The sequence below is a fragment of the Apium graveolens genome, unplaced genomic scaffold (genome assembly GCF_009905375.1).
Source record: "Apium graveolens cultivar Ventura unplaced genomic scaffold, ASM990537v1 ctg7860, whole genome shotgun sequence".
Classification (NCBI taxonomy): domain Eukaryota; kingdom Viridiplantae; phylum Streptophyta; class Magnoliopsida; order Apiales; family Apiaceae; genus Apium; species Apium graveolens.
The window spans coordinates 2,132-16,248 of NW_027420690.1; positions in this window are offsets into that span (position 1 = coordinate 2,132).

The window sequence follows — 14,117 nt, forward strand, 5'->3', positions numbered from 1 at the left end:
TTAAAATTTAATTTATAATATTTTATATATACAATATATGCCAAAATTTCCCAAAAATTGTGAATAATGCAAAAATACAAAGAAATGGTATAAATAAAAGTCCTATAATTTTATAAAAAAAATGTGATTTTTTGTGGTTTTTAACACCCAATGGGGCCCGAAAAAGTTATTTTTCGCAAAACGAGAAAATTTATAAAATGTCTAGATGTTTAGAATAATGTGATGGTAAAAGCCGTTTGATGAAAAATAAGTCCCGTTTTTTTTGAAATACTGGCTTTAAAATCATGGTTTGGGTCATAAAACATTTGAAATGAAAGCGATAAATGAAAATAAAATATCTGAAAAATATCTTAAAAATACCGGAATGACAGAAAATGCACGTAACACGTAGCAATTAGGGTTTGACAGATAATTACACATAATGACACATTAATACACATAATTTATTATAAATATAAAATAATACAGACGTAAATTTCTCAAACGTTACAAATATGATAAATATGATAAATTTTAATATATGTATATATATATAGATTTGATAAATAAACATAAAAAATTACTATTTAAACTCCAAGTGTATTGTGTAGGACATAACTACCCGTAATAGAAACAAATTCAAAGAATTTTACTTTTATAAATCATGGGCAAATTTGTAATAAAATTTCTAAAATTTAAAAGTGGAGTTTATATAGTAAAAAGTGGAGGCTATTTAACAATTTCCTAATAATATATATTATAATAATGAATTTGTAATTAATATAATCATTTTATTTTTTACATACACTCTTAAAGTCTAAGAAAGTTAGAATTTATACCGTTGTTCAAATTCTAATTTGAATAACAGAAAACTACTAACCATTGTATGTGCAATTCGTAAATTTAAACTTGAAATCTAATATATCTAGGAATATTTTTTTAGTATATACAATATGTTGTTACACTACAACTTTAAATACTTTTATTTTTTTCTAAACTTCAAAATTCTTAAATAAGTCTAACATCAATATTTTTTATTGTTTTCTCATTGATATGACGTGCCTAAAATAAATTTATAAATTTATAAAATGATCAAGAATTTTAATTTTAATTATTTTTTATTTTACTAGGATTTGTTCAGGCAATAAGTTGGTATGGCCCACCTATCTTGAGAGGTCACTAGTTTACCCTTTTGCCAACTTTTTGATATCCATTTTTATGAGCAAGGGAGAAATGCCAGACCTTAATCAAGCTACTGATAATTGATAGTACCCCTTCCATGGGAGGATATAAGAGGTGAGTTTCTATATACTCCTCAAAATTATGAAATTTCACCAACACCGATACAGTAGGTTCGTTTAAATTGTAGATTGAAAATAATGAAACCAGCAAATAAGGTTGTTCATCAAACCGCCAATACAATACTGTAAATTATGGTTTTTTCATTTTATGGTGTAGTTATAGTTTGATTTCTTCACAAACCGCGTTGATGCTGTTTGCGTTTTTGATATAGTAGTATGAATCGCTTGCATTAGAATTCTATAAAATATTATTTATAATATTAATAACTACAATTTTATTAAAATTATATTTTATATGTTTTATTGTTATTATAAGTTTCATGTTTTATTATTAAATTATATAAATCAATAGTTGTATTGGACTAGCACATTTACACATATTATACGAATAACTAGCTTAATAACTTGGGAGGCATGGATTATTTTTTAGCATTAAATGACACTCGCATATTATATTTGTATGGGCCCTTAAAACAACCTGTACCACACGCATTTCTTCCGCATAAAGTATAAGATTCATGCAGTGTGATTATTGTTTCATAATTTACTCGAACGATATATATAGTTTGGTTAGTAGTTTTAGTTCAAATCATATCACATCTCCCCCCTAAGAACCCTACAAGTAAACCTATACATTAGGGCCTAACAATTAAATTCAAATTTTAAAATCAGATATTTCACAAATTATTTGAATATATAACATATTATTGAGATTATATTTAAACGCTTATTACTTTTTATTTTCACTTTGTTTCGTGGTTCCCTACTTAAGGTGTCTCAGGCTCGATGAGGCACGCTTGGCTCTTGAAGAAGTACATGAAGGCATATGTGGGCAACACTTGGGGGGCAGGGCCTTAGATCATAAGATAACCCGTTTAGGCTTATATTCGCCAGAAATGATGGCTGATGCCAAAGAATATGTGAAAAAGTGTGACCGCTATCAGAAGCACGCACTAGTCGTTAGACAACCCCCCGAGATGCTGACCTCCATCAACTCGCCCATCCCCTTTTCTATGTGGGGAATTGATATACTGGGGCCTTTCCCCATGGCCACGACACAAAGGAAGTTCCTTATTGTAGCCATTTTATTTTACTAAGTGGATTGAAGCCAAGCCTTTGGCCAAAATCACAACTAAAAAAGTTGCACAATTCCTGTGGGAAAATATCATGTGCCGGTATGGAATTCCCTGCATCCTAGTCACTGACAATGGAACACAATTCAACAATGAGGAATTCAAGAAGTATTGTGGGAGAATGAAATTGAGTTGCGATTCACCTCTGTGGCTCACCCGCAAGCCAATGGGCAAGCAGAAGTGGCGAATCAAATAATCCTGGATGGATTAAAGAAGATGATCGAGAAGTCAATGAATAACTGGGTGGATGAAATACACCTAATACTATGGGCCTATAGGACTACCTGTAGAGTCACGACTGGAGCAACTCCCTTCATGTTAGCATATGGTGCAGAAGCAGTTGTTCCTGTAGAAATATCACATTCCCCCCAGGATTCAAGCTTTCAATGTTGAGGAAAATGAAGAAGGGCAAAGGTTAGCCCTGGATCTAATTGATGAAGCACGAGATGAGGCAAATGCAAAGATAGTGGAATATCTGAAAAAAGCTTCGTTCTACTACAACCTAAGGGTTAAAGAAAGGTTCTTCAAATAAGGTGACTTAGTCTTGAGGAAAGTGGAAGCTTCTAGTATAAGGCAGAAAGGGAAACTTTCCCCAAATTGGGAAGGGCCATACAAAGTCAAGAGCGTTCAAGGTAGAGAAACCTACAAGCTGGAGACTATGGATGGTTTTGAAGTCCCGAGAACTTGGGATGCCCAAAACCTGAAAGTTTACTATGTGTAAAATAGTTAAAGTACGATTCTCACTTGTCAGATTGACAAGAAGGTTTAAAAGCACCTTGAAGCTTTGCTTGCTTAGGATTTTTTATAGAAGATATGTTTAGGTTTTATCAGGGTTGAACCCATCTCATGTAAGGTATCAAGATACCAAGTTATAATACAGAGCGTTCGGCTTAAGCCTATTAGTTTGATACATTGTGAAGGATAAAACCAAGTTATAAACTTGAGTTTGAAAACTCAGAAAAAATTAGATGATACTTGGGCAATACAACTGAAAATAATAAAAGTCAATTACAAAGTTCAATATTGTCTAAGACAGAAGAAATACACAAAACTTAGGCCTTGGAAAGCTCAGATTCTTTAGAACCACTATCTGAAGTCTCCTCGGACGTCTCTTAAGTCGGTCCCTTGGATGTCTCTTCGGAAATCTCAGCAGAGGTTCCCTCGGAACTATCCTCAGACGCCTTGGAGGCCGTAGAAGATGCTGGTTTAGGAGACGCTGGCTTTGGAGGCTCTTCTACCCTGGCCTTCTTTATAACAGGCTCGGTCTCCTCCTCAGAAGAAGATTCCTCCTCTTCTGAGCTGGATTCAAGCTCTTTCCTCTTTTGGCCTTGGCCCTAGATTTCTGATGGGCCATCCTTAATCAGATCAGCTAGTTTATTTGTAATGCCCCCAAGTGCTGGAACTCACACAGGACAAGGGAAGCAAGATTGTTCAAGGACTTCTGGAAACTCGTCCTGGACATCCTCCACAGCGGCGTCCCGACCTTTCTTAGCTGACTGGATGTAGGAGGGCATCATGCTCCACCATTAAATCCTTGAATTCCTAAGTATCCATCCAGCCGCCAAAGGCTTTGTCCTTTTGAGCCTTGAGGATAACATTCTCAGCCCGGGCCATTTTCAGGTCAGAAGTTGATGAGGTGAGCTGGGTTTGAAGAGCCTCTATCCTCTGGTTGGCCTCCTCCAGCTTCTTGTTTGCATTCTCTAGGCCAACTTTCCAAGCCTTGGCTTGGTGAATTGCCCCTTGAAAATGGACATTCGCCTACAAGATACAAAGAAAAAGTGAGAAACGAGAAAAATTGCGGCAAAAAGCTATGAATGCCAAAAGAAAAATACGTATCGTCGCCAAAGCCTGAGCTCCAAAAAGCTCGTTAGCCTTCAAGTCCTGTTGAAGGACAAGGTCATTATAGTCAACCGGGGAAATGGAATGCATAGACCATTCCTTGGCAAGCGCTGTGTTGCCAATAATCGAATCCTTTCCCCGGATTCCCCTAGCGGGTTGGAAGAAAGCCCCTGGTTTTGGTTTAGTACGTAAAGGTTGGCTGGGGCCTTCTTCGCCTGGTTCCTTCGCCTGGAGTAGGAACTCTGGGAAATGATCCCCGAGGCGCGGGTCTTTGAAGACCTTCCCAGCACGTTTCATCATGGTTGTCTCCAGGTCTTTAGGCTTTGTAGCCTCCTCAATCTTCTCAGCCACTGCAACAAATAAGAAAAGTGAGTTGAGAAATTAGCAAGGTAAAAGATGGAAAAAAATGAAGACAACTAGAGAAGGAAGGAAACATACTCTTTTTAGGAATGGGAGAAAGGCCACGTTCTACAAGAACGGTCTCCCTGATGAGATCCCAAGAGTAGGAAGTCCCATTATCTTGAGTAAAGACGTTGATAGCTTTGGTCTCCTCCTCAGACAAAAATATATCGTTAGGGCTCCCATTTACAGCGAGCCAAAAGAGACGAAAGAGGGTGCCCCATCGCCACCTCCCAAAGAACGTACATAAAATCTTTCTTCCACCCGAATTATTGTCAGGGATGGACTTCCCATTCACTATTAGGGGAACAGTTGGGACGCTGGTCCAAAGAACCCACCCCGAATTCTTGTCGGGACTATTCTTGAACTGAAAAATCTTTCTAAAAATGGCAACCGAAGTAAGAATATTGTGTTTGGGCCCATTGCGACAAGTACACAGAATCAACCTCCAGAGTTTGGAGGGAGTTGTCAAGGTCTGATCCCCACATCAGCTAGAAAAATAGGGATAATGGGTGAAAGGGGAGTCTATTACCTGCCATTAGAGTGTCCCTGTAGACGCATAGTGCGTCCTTCCTCCATTGACAGGCCCATGCCGGCCGGACCCGCAAGAACTAGCTTGAAGGTTCCTTGATTTTGAAACAAGCACTAAACTTGTCCAGCTCCTTTGGATCCCGAAAGACACTGATATGATCGTGCACGTCTAAATGCGCATCAGACGGGTACTCGTCCACTCGGGTGTTGATCATATCAATCAGGGGAAGTGTAGCTTGATCAAAATGGGGAATTCATTGGACTTTCTGGCCACGTTCATCTTGACCAAATGAGTCATTTTCTTATCAGCCATCTGAAAAAAGGGCACATAAGAAGACAATTTTAAAACGCAAACTATGCAAAACAAGAATAAGAAGAGAAAAGGGAAAGTGTTTACCTGAAGTAATGCTGCTAAAAGAGGCTGGCTTGCTAAATGGAGGCTTTGGGGCTCAAAATACTCCGACCTACAGTTGTTCTTCGAGATCCTTAACAGAAGAAAAAAGAAGGAGAATTTAGAAATGAGAAAGTGAGGAGGAATAGAATCTACTCACTCCTTTATGTAGGAGAAAAAGTGAAGTTGTTGGGACAAAAAGCCCAGTAAGATTAAAGGCCCAAAGAAGAAAGCCCAGAAATGGAACGTTCCAGAATACTCCAAGGAATTCCAAAGGAAATAAATAAAAAATTCTCGAGAATTCTAGAGAATTCTAAAGAAGGTGTTTAAACATATTAAAGTCCAGTTATAATATGGAAGAGGCCCAATAGAAGGCCCAAATCCAATTAGGATTTGGAAAAATAGAGGCCCGAATCCAATTAGGATTTGGAAAAATAGAGGCCCAAATCCAATTAGGATTTAGAAGAATACATGCCCAATTCAAGGCCCAAATCAAAGCCCAATCCCAATTAGGATTTGGAAAAAGAGAAGGCCCAAACAAGGCCCAATCCAAATTGAATTAGAAAGAAGGCCAATAAAGACCAGGGTTGAGGTCGAATTTGAGGTCGTGAATTCTATTCAAATTCTTTCGAACTGGTGCCCGAAAATTATGGGTAAAAAAGACTAGGATTGAGGTCAAATTTGAGGTCGTGAATTCTATTCGAATTTTTTCATATAGACACCCAAAAATTACGGTTAAAAAAGACCAGGATTGAGGTCGAAGTCCAAACCAGGATTGAGGTCGAAGTCCAGGTAAATAAGACCAGGATTGAGATTGAATTCCTGAATCAAGCACAATATTTTTCAGGAACAAGGCCAGAAATTTTGACCAATATCCAGGTCGAGGGTTCGACTAGGATCCTGGTCGATATCCAGGTCGTAAATCCTAGTCGAAACCATACGACCAGAAAATAAATAAGCACATAAATTTCGACTAAAATCCAGGTCAAGGGTTCGACTAGGATCCTGGTCGAAATCAGGTCATAAATCCTAGTTGAAACTTTACGACCAGGAAACAAAGAAGGACATAGATTCGACCAAAATCCAGGTCGAAGGTTCGACTGGGATCCTGGTCGAAATCCAGGTCGTGGATCCTATTCGATATCCTTCGACCAGGATTGAAATGCTGCCACAAAATTCGACTAGGATTCAGGTCGAAATTTCGACTAGGATCCTGGTCGAGAAAGAGCTGAAAATTTAAAAATATTCATGAAAAAATGCAGAAAATTTGGAAAAATCTCGGAAAAAAGGGAAAATTCCTGAAAAATATCAGAAAATTCCTAAAAATAGGGAAAAGGTAAGAAAATAAAAAGGAAGTTTTTTAAACGACCCTGAAGCCGTGTACAAGGCAAATCGTTGTAAACGTGTAGGTCGCTCCACACTTTACCCTAAACGATAACCTGAAAGGGAATGAACGAACTTAACTTTTCCGAAATCTTATACGGTTTCCCAAAAATTGGGGGGAAAATGATAGGGATAAATAATCCTGATTGTGTAATTAAATATTACATTAATTATACATGATTTGGGTTATTAAGCCCAATAAGAAGATGTATGACATTCATACCAAAAAGGTTAACACATTGATTAGGCCTGATGGACCAGATCAGGCCTGATGGAACAAAGAAGGCCCAATAACCCTGAATATTAATTAATTTCATAATTAATTAATAAGGGAAAAATCAGCTATTGGGAAGAGTCCCAATAAGGACATAAATCCTTGCAGATTAGCCTCTAAGGGACCTAGAAGGATAAGGAACCAGTTTCCTACTATTTAGGACTCCAAAGTCTATTCTAATTCTGAGACTTGTCAACCAAGTCTCCTATACCAAGTCCAATTTAAGGACTCCCAACATCTATATATAGGGTCTCACCCCACAAATCAGAACTACATTTTTTGACTTGATCCTTGGCAATCAGCAAGGTACGTAGGCATCTTGTTAAGGCAGATTGAGTCACAAAACACAAGAGCAGTCAAATGGAGTCTCGAAGCTCACGTTCCTTAGTAATAAATACAGTAGTTATATACCTTAGTTTTTAATCCATTACAGTATATAATTTCTTTATTTGGTGGTATCTTACTCTTTTTAGTACTCCCTTCAATAATATTATTAGAATTAATTATTTTTAAAATTAAATAAATAATTAGTTTTTATTTTATTTAAAAATTAAAAAAATGTTTATTATTAGTCTACACTAACAATTATGGTGTTGTACTGTTGCATCTCTTACAACTTAATTGACATTTATCCTAAAAAATATTCATTTCATGTAACTTTTTATTTACTTTTAAAATACTTAAATATAAATATTTATATAAACATTTAAAGATCATTAGTTCTGAAAAATAGGTCTTAAATTGCGTTAAATAATAATTTGTGATAGACAATGGTTTCATAGAAATAATACAAAACTGTTATAATTGTAGTATTTCTACAAAAGTTTAGAGCAAGGGATTTATAAGACGTTGTATGAGTTTCTGTTCAACAATGGTTAAGTGAGAATAAACTGTCGTCTGTAATCAGATGACGGATTATGTCGTAAAACTCGTTGTTTGATTAATTTTCAGACAATCGTAAAAGAGTCTCATGTTAATATTAGTCATTTTACCGAATTTTCCATATAAAATTATTCAAGATAAATTTGATTTTTTTTAATAATTTTTTTATATGACTAAAATCTTTATACTTTAACATCCGTGTGGTTTGATCGTCTAAAAAATAATATAAAAAAATAATTTTGTTATTCTAGAAAGAATCTCGATGAGGGTAATAGTACTTTTACCTAATTTTCCTTATAAAGTCAAGCAATATAAATTTAATTTTTTTATAATTTTTTCATATGACTAAAATCTATATTCTTTAACATCCATACGGTTGGATCACCTAAAAAATAATTTTAAAAAATAATTTTGTTATTCGGGAAAGAATCTCGTTGAGGGTAATAGTACTTTTACCGAAGTTTCATTATAAAGTCAAGTAAGATAAGTTTAATTTTTTATGTAATTTTTTCATATGACTAAAATCTATATACATTTACATCTGTATGGTTGGATCGACTAAAGATAATTTTTTTATTCGGGAAAGAATCTTGGTGAGGGTAATAGTACTTTTGCCAAAATTTCCTTATAAATTTATTAAACATAAGTTTGAATTTTTTTTATAATTTTTTCATATGACTAAAATCTATACACATTAACATCCGTATTGGTGGATCATTTAAAAAATATTTCTAAAAAATAATTTTTAAAATTTAAGAATTTGATATCACACAAGGTCTCTTATTGTGCCAACTAAGTGATCTAGGTGAAGCCAATCAATGGGTGAGATTTTGCAAACTAAGCGATCCGGGTGAAATATTTTCCACCAATTAGATGGTGCCACATTTTCCTATAAATAGACAATGGTTACTGTCTTGTTAGAACCGTCATCTGAACCTTATTTAAGAACCGTTATTTGACATATAATAAGACCATATTTTTCATAAACACTTATCTGAAAGGTAAATATCCAGCAGAAAGACTTCTAAAATTAACCGTTGTCTCGGGATCGCATAGACAACAAATTCATAAATTGTTGTCTTTTTACATTTACAAGACAACGGTTTTGTAAACCATTGTTATAGAGTTGGATTAACAACAAATTTGAAAAACCGTTTTCAAATATTTTAAAATGGTTACTCATCCCGTTGTGTGAAGCATATCAAGACAATAGTTTTAAAAAACTGTTGTGCAAACTCCACTTTTTTGTGATTTTTTTACAATGGTTCACAAAACCGTTGTATGAACCTTGGATTAGACAATGGTTATAGGAGGGCAAAATAAAACCGTTGTCTGTCATTTTGGGACAACGGTTCTTTTGTCAACTGTTGTCTAATTAGTGTTGTCTGAAACTGTTTTTCTTGTAGTGTATAAATAAAAGTTGACCGTAAATATGACTTCTGCTGGTCAAATTTAGCTGCAATCATATTTAGTTAGTCAAATTTAGTTGCAGTCATATTTAGTTGGTCAAGCTAATGACATTAAAGAAGCTCTGCTTGGGAGGCATCGAGGATTAAAGTATTAGTTAATTTTGTTTTTTTACTCTCAGATGTTACCTTGATGTGTTTCTTGAAGTTATTCAAGTGTTTACAATGATTTTGTAGAAGAATAGAAACCTAGCATGATCACACAGGTTTCAAACATGATCCTGCTTTCATGAAAACCTCACCTGTCTAAGTACATGACTACTGTGGTATTGGGATGCTCATGTTTATTACATCATATTCATGCAAGAAGGTAGCAAAAGTCATTGTCTGATGATTTAAAATGTTCATGCAAACCCTGTGTAGCGATTGGGAAATTCGTGACGTAATTAAGAGAATACAGTATAATTTTGTGGTATAATTATAAATTATGTGATTAAATAAAGGGTTAAATAATTTTTTTGGTTAATTGTCTTTATTGTATATTAGTAACTGGGAACGTAAAATGACGAGTTCCAGTTTGATGAGTCAGCTTAGGGGATAAGCTGTGTTGTCGGGCCGTCAGGTTGAACGGGACCCTTTTTAAAAGAGATTAAAAGTATTTAAATGTGAACTGTGTGTTGTAATGTGAAATGGAAATGTTTAAGTGTTATATTCCAGAGATGTATCAGTTGATATAAAGAGAATGATTGTGAAGCATAATAGAAACACTCAGCGTCGGGCCATCAAACGGGACAAGACCCGTTACGCGAAAAGGAGAATAATATTAAAAAGTTCAATTTTATGATCAAATTTGAGTCGTGATATGTGAATACATGCTATTGCTTGAAAATATGCTTGATTATATGCTCTATTGATTCTTAAATAATTTTAAGGGATTTATTTGATTTAAAATAAGGTTTATTGAACCTTTAAATATTTTTATAAAATTAGCTGAGTATGTTCAAGGTGTGAAATTTGTTTGTTATCTTCAAAATAGTCCTAGAGACTTTATAAAAATTATAGATGGATTAATTTCGTGATCGGTGTATTTTAAAATGATTTTATCGAGTTATAATTCTATCTTGAACGCAATCTTGTAAAATTGGTACTAAATCAACCGTTTGCGCAAAAGTTATTTTGAAAATATGGCTGAAAAGCTAATTTTGAGATCTTTATTCTAAATTTATTATTCTTTGCCTTCCCATATTTTCTGACAGAGTTATTCATTATTTAAATTCATTTTGGAGTTTAGAATAAAAGAGAAAAGAGAATGGACGTAAGAAAACCTTGTAAATTACTAATGTACCTCTGCCCTTTTATTATAAAAACCCACTCCCCTTTTCTTTTTCATTTCTTCACCTGGATCTATCTCTTTTCTCTCTCTTTTCTCTCACTTTCTCTCATCTCATCACTATCTCTCTCTCTCTCTTCCTCTCTCTCTCTACCTCTCGGTACACCTCTCTTTTTCACTCAATTTTTATGGATTCTACCATAAAAATTCATCCTTGTTCCATATATGAGCTTTAATCCATGTGCATGTGTGTGTTTATGCTTGCATGTAAAGTGTTTGTGTCTGTTTGAGTTCGGTATTGAGCCGAGGCTCGAGTTTAACTTGATCAACTAGAGTTTTTGTTATTATTGTGATGAAATTGTATTGCATGTAGTTGTACTGCATTTTTTTAATAGAAATCGGAGGTTTTAAGGTTGGAAACCCCCGAATGGGGGCACCACCGCCACTGATGATGAACTCCGGTGAACCGGTGGTGAGTTGTGATGTAATAGCTGAACTCTCTTATGAATAAAAAAGATTATTCGTAATTTCATGTTGTGCTTTGCTTGAAACCGAATGGTTCTTGGTTTTTAAGAATATAAGTTGATTTTTGGACTTATAAATGATTGAGTATAAGAATTGTTGGCAAAGTAGAATGAGTTATGGTTTGGAAACATTAATTGGTACATGATGTTGTATTTTGATGATTGTAAGTAGTTGTTACTAGAAATCGTGATATAGATAGATAATTGGTGGATTAAAGATCTATTTGATGTTTGCATGTGATATTTTTGGGAAATTCGAATAGTATAATTCGAGTTATAAGAAATTAAGATGAATTATGTGCTCAAAGTGATGCTTCTATGTTTCCATGAGTTATAATATTGAACATAAGCTAGATTGGGATAAATTAATGGTTAAATGTAAAATATGGTGTTGTATTTAGCAAGGTTGCGATTTAAAAGAATCGTTTGATTTCTCGCCCGTATTGTGTTATAACCGAATGGTTTATAGGTACAAAAGTGATTGATTTGATCCTGAGATTTGACTAAGTGAATGCATGTGAGATTCCTAAGAAATTATTTGGTTTAATTATTGGTTTTGGTTCGAATTATGTGAAATAAAAGAAAAGATTGATTCGTTTTGATATCGGGTTGTGTGATCATTATTATTACTCGAGTATAGAGTTTGGATGTAAGGATTATATGCTATGTGTCATAATTGCGTTGCAATATTTGATTCGTTGACTAATTGATTTAAAGTATATGAGTATGTGGTATAAACGTGGTTAGTGTATATGATTGAGTATCTGTACTTTTCACTACAAGAAAATAAGGGTAAATTTCACCGACTAAATTTGACTGTCAACGGTCATATTTACGGTCAACCTTCGTGTATAGCTAGTCAAACTTAATTTTGACCGGCAGTATTCACATTTGAAGTTAACCATTATTTTGCAACTGGTCAATAGTTAATTTTGACTAAATGTAATTGAATTTAATTTCGGTCAAATTTAATCGGTCATATTTATTTTTTATGTCCCAAAATTAAGAGAGGGAAAATTCTCGCCTAGGAAACAAAATTCGAGCCGAGGGGTGTAAATTTGACCGTCGTTGGTCATATTTGAACGCGGTCATATTTACCATTTGGCGCCAAAATTCCCACGGTTAAACGAAAATATCAAAAAACAAATTTGACCGATGACGGTCATATTTATAAATTTGACTGCCAGTGGTGAATTTTAAATAAATCATTTTTGTTTATTTATTTTAATAAATAGTAAATTATTTATTAATTATTAAAAAATATTGGAGTACTCTAATAACAAAAACAACATATTAAGAATTATTTTAGTCACTGGTAAGATTTATTTTAAATGATATAAATAAATGTTTAGTACGAGAACATAATTTAGTACGAGAACATAATATTTACATTAAAAACTAATGAACATATAGTAATACGCGTGTAAAAATTATATCAACAATACATTATATTGTTCAAGTGTGTTAGTCCCTGAACAATATGACAAGAATTACAGAAGGGGGGTTGAATGGAATTCTTGAAACTTTTTCTTGAAATAAAAATGTTCTAACTCGAATATATATATAAGTGTGAATTGATTAGCACAATGCGGAATAGTTATTTAAATGAATCAAAACACAAGTAATTATAAACAAGAGTCTTTAAAAACTTTCTGGTGAATTTGAATGATTCCACCAGAGATATATAATATATATCGAGAGAACCCTGTGTGCAAAATGCTCACAACTGCTTACAAATATTGAACAACTAAGAATGCTAAGAATTCTGCTTACAAATGTTTCTCTGCTTGTATCTCATATAATTCCTTAGTTGCTACTTCTGGGTTTATATATCACCAAGATTACAAAGTAATGAGACATGATAATAAAACAAAAACTATCTACTCTATTACAATGCTACTTCATTACTCTATTTCAGCATCTTTGAATATTTTCATAATAGAATAGAAATGGCAATGCTTCTTTGTTCTCGAAAACCCAGTTGAATAGGCTACCATATTCCATTTGCATCCACTCGACGCATGTGACTGTGTTGTCACTGTCAACAGATATTTGAATTCTTTATCCGTCGGGTTTATGATCATCTGTCGAGTTATCGATCATCCGTCGGGTTGTTGATCATCCGTCGAATTCATTGTTGCTTATCTGTTGGGTAGCAATCATGCACTTGACTTCATTTCACTTATGCAGAATTATAGGACATCATTTATGTACAATTAATCAACCTATTTTGCATATCTAACTAAAGTCAACATGACTTAAGTACTACTACATATTCTAAACAATGTGTATGCAGAAATGTGCTACAGACTTTTTGTTACATAAGCTACTCACTCGATGGATAATAAGTCATCATCCATCGGGACTATATTGAGTCATCCGTCGGGACTATATTGAGTCATCCGTCGGGACTATAAACCTTATCCGTCGAGTGCTACATAATTTCACTAAGTAAAATCTACCAAGGTGTTTTGTTCATGAAATCATCAAGTACAGAACATATACACAACAAAGTGTTTGTATGAGATACATGATTTAAGATTGGATTTAGAGGTTAGGCTGTCAATTTAAAGGGTTACTAGTTTTGTGAATTTCAAATTTTAATTTTAATGATCCAATTGTACGAATGTTAATTTTGTTAGTTTTGAAGGGTTCATGAAAAAAATCCATTTATAGACACTATATCTTAACTATTATAATGTATTATTTTTTTATATAAAATTATAAATTTGACTATTATGGCAT